At 47.2% G+C, this 3,689-nt stretch overlaps 1 pseudogene; it reads right to left on the bottom strand.

Moving 5' to 3' along the window:
• Positions 1-309: 309 nt before the first annotated feature.
• LOC124620631 lies at positions 310-426 on the bottom strand (annotated as a pseudogene).
• Positions 427-3,689: the final 3,263 nt, after the last annotated feature.

Genomic DNA, 3,689 nt, shown 5'->3' with positions numbered 1-3,689 from the left:
CACCGCTCTCCCGTCGTTATAGTGGTCTTCTTGACCGAAGCCGCTACTATTCGGTCGAGTAGCTCCTCAAATCAAATGGCTGTGAGCACTATGGGACTTAACTTCTGAGGTCATCAGTCCCCTACAACTTAGAACTACTTAAACCTAACTAACCTAAGGACATCACACACATCCATGCCCGAGGCAGGATTCGAACCTGCGATCGTAGCAGTCCCGCAGCTCCAGACTGTAGCGCTTAGAACCTCTCGGCCACTCCGGCCGGCAGTAGCTTCTGAATTGGCATCACGAGGCTGAGTGCACCCCGAAAAGTGGCAACAGCGTATGGCGGCTGGATGGTCACCCATCCAAGTACCGGCCACACCCGACAGCGCTTAACTTCGGTGATCTCACGGGAACCAGTGTATCCACTGCGGCATGGCCGTTGCCCATTACAAATGGAAAGCTCGCAAAATTTTTTTTAAACTCAACATTTAAGAATTCATTTAAACACTCAAATACACGCGTAGATAACAGCGTATTTCGTTAGTCGTAAACTAAGGTGCAATTTTTGATACTTAATCACCAAGGTTACAACAAGTTTAGATACACAATCACTCGGTAATGAGGAGCTCACCGGGCTTCGCTACATATAGCTGCATATCCTACATCAAGTGGTAGGAAACTAAGATGGAAATCCCAAGCCCCGCTATCATGCCACGTATGACACGACTTTGACATATCAGCCTCGTCACATATGCCCAAGCGATCGGTTAACGCCAGGGGACGCTCCGGCAAGCTCTTCTACTCAATATGCACTGCGTGGCGAGAAAAGCCAAACACTACGCCTCGTGCCGGAACCCAAATCCTTTCCGCCGTCTCCGGGCGCAACACTCCAGTCTTACCACGCGTAATGAGCATGCGCACCAAGTAAGGGTCATCATCCAGTCCCTGCTGTAACCGCAACCGACAGACCAAACAGTCCCTGTTGCCTCAACGCTGCAGACTTAAATACCGAACCCGCAATGAACAACTGGCTCGAGGCCGGCCAAAAGGAAATCGATGTCAAAGGTGATACAAGAAAGAGGTAATGGCGCGAGCCGCGCAAGGTATCAAACAGCAAGAGACGAATCGATGTAAGATATGAATTGGAGTTGTAGGAAGTCTTTTCTGAAAATGCTTTTCTAGAGTACAGCGTAACGTGCATGTGAAATGCGTACTATAATCAGTTGTGTTAAGATGAGAATGGAAGCTTTTAAAACGTAGTGTTGCGGAAGAACGGTCATCATCGTCATCATCATCATCATATGGTGTTCTGCCGATTAGCAGCAGCTTCCTGGCATCATTTCTCACTACATCTGATTCCCTTCCAGACATACTCTTCTTATTTTCATTTCACTTCATCCAGCACCTTTAGTCTTCTCCTTTTCTTTTTACTTTCTATAGCTGTTTTTAGAGTCCCTTTTTCTCACGTCCTATGAGGGTGAGTCAAATGAAAACCTTAAATATTTTTTAAAATATTATTTATTGGGCAGCAGTGGTACAAAGCTGTATCACTTTTAAACATAATCTCCCCCACGCTTAATGCAAGTCCTCCAGCGCTTACAAAGTGCATAAATTCCTTTAGAAAAAAAAGTCTTTTGGTATTCCGCGCAAACACTCATCCGCCGCGTGGCGTACCTCTTCATCAGAACGGAACTTCTTTCTTCCCATTGCGTCTTTGAGTGGTCCAAACATAATCACTTGGGACAAGGTCTGGTGAGTATGGTGTATGAGGAAGACACTCAAAATGCAGGTCTGTGACTGTTGCAACTGTTGTACGGGCAGTGTGGGTCCTTGCATCGTCTTGTTGCAAAAGGACACCTGCTGGCTACACGTCGCTTTGATTTGATTGCAGGCCGCAGATGATTTTTTAGGAGATCTGGGTATGATGCACTGGTGACTGTGGTCCCTCTAGGCATGTAATGCTCCAAAATGACGCCTTTTGCGTCCCAAAAGAGATTCAGCATAACCTTCCCTGCTGATGGTTCTGTTCGAAACTTCTTTGGTTTTGGTGATGAGGAATGGTGCCATTCCTTGCATGCTCTCTTCGTTTCCGGTTAGTGGAAGCGAACCCCGGTTCCGTTCCCAGTATTCTTTCAAGGAAGCCATTCCCTTCTCGTTCAAAGCTCCGAAGAATTTCTTCACAAGCATCAACACGTCGTTCTCTCATTTCAGGAGTCAGCTGCCGTGGCACCCATCTTGCAGACACTTTGTGAAACCTGAGCACATCATGCAGAATGTGGTGTTCTGACCCATGACTAATCTGTAAACATGCTGCAATGTCATTCAGTGTCACTCGGCGGTTTTCCGTCACTATGGCTTCAACTTCTGCAATGTTCGGTGGAGTCACAACTCGTTGTGTCTGACCTGGACGAGGAGCATCTTCCACTGAAGCCACACCATTTGCGAACTTCCTACTCCATTCGTAGACTTGCTGCTGTGACAAACATGCATCGCCGTACTGAACCTTCATTCGTCGATGAATTTCAATAGGTTTCACTCCTTCACTACGCAAAACCCGAATAACAGAACGCTGTTCTTCCCTGGTGCAAGTCGTAACAGGGGCGGCTATCTTTGTACTGATACTGCGACGGTATGTGTGCATCTGCACTATGCTGCCACCTACAGGCCATTCTGCACGCTGTTTGTAGCACGCTTACCAACTTACAGGATAACGGCGCGAAATTTTGATTTGATATTACAAATTTTAGGTTTTCATTTGACTCACCCTCGTATGTCCCACTAAGTCGGCTTTCTCTTTCTTAACCTGCTTCACGACAGTTCTTTATTTTACCCTTTCCATTACTTCATATTACGGAACCGTTTCCGGAACGGACCTGCTACACATGCAGATTCACAATAATTTAGAGACTCACTCTCGATCTCCGTAAATAATTGATCTTAAATGTAAGAGTGGTCGTTACTCGCAATAGTATAAAAATGGACTTGAACGCTACAGGGAAACAATGAATTGTTTGGAAGCAAACGGAATGTCATGGCCAATGAACCTAACGCTGGGATGGCCAGGGACTTCTTCGGAGTGTGGACCAAGAGGGTAGGCTTTCAGACAATAACAAAGAGCCGGCAGGACTGAGGAGTGAGGAGGAAGCTTGGCAGCAGGCGCTATTGTCCGCCACACGAATACTACACTCCTGTAGTAGACGTGTAAAGAAAGCCGCCGGTCTTTGAAGACATCGGGACGCTGCTAAATGCGCAACTCCTACACAAGGAAGAAAAACTTTGTTTAAGAACATAAGGGGTCGGATGTTGGTTCATGTCGAACTTTAAGAGTGACTGAGAGGAAGAAAATGACGAAAGGAAGCTCCCTTAATGGCGGAAGAAAGATAAAGGGCAAGGAGCGACCTTTTTCCAAGGAAACAGGAAGAATATCAGTGGCTGACCAGGTTAAACGTAGTCCAGAGAAGGGGACCTGCGCTCTCAGAGACTCCTTTTTAGTGGTCGGAGTTCACAAGAAAGGGAGTCCAGCCAATTAGGACTAGCTGGTAACGAGAAACGCGGTAAGGCGAGGCTTCCTGGACGGACGCCGTGACACAGAGCAATCAGAATTCATCTCAATCTTCTCTCCGCCTGGCCGCACCGCAGAGCTTCCCCTTACGACTCTCAAGTTTGGAGGAAGCGAGGTCGCTGGCGCGACCACAGATTGAGGTCGC

Source organism: Schistocerca americana, chromosome 6 (genome assembly GCF_021461395.2).
Source record: "Schistocerca americana isolate TAMUIC-IGC-003095 chromosome 6, iqSchAmer2.1, whole genome shotgun sequence".
In the NCBI taxonomy this organism is placed as follows: Eukaryota; Metazoa; Arthropoda; class Insecta; order Orthoptera; family Acrididae; genus Schistocerca; species Schistocerca americana.
This window is presented reverse-complemented; position numbering and strand designations above follow the sequence as displayed.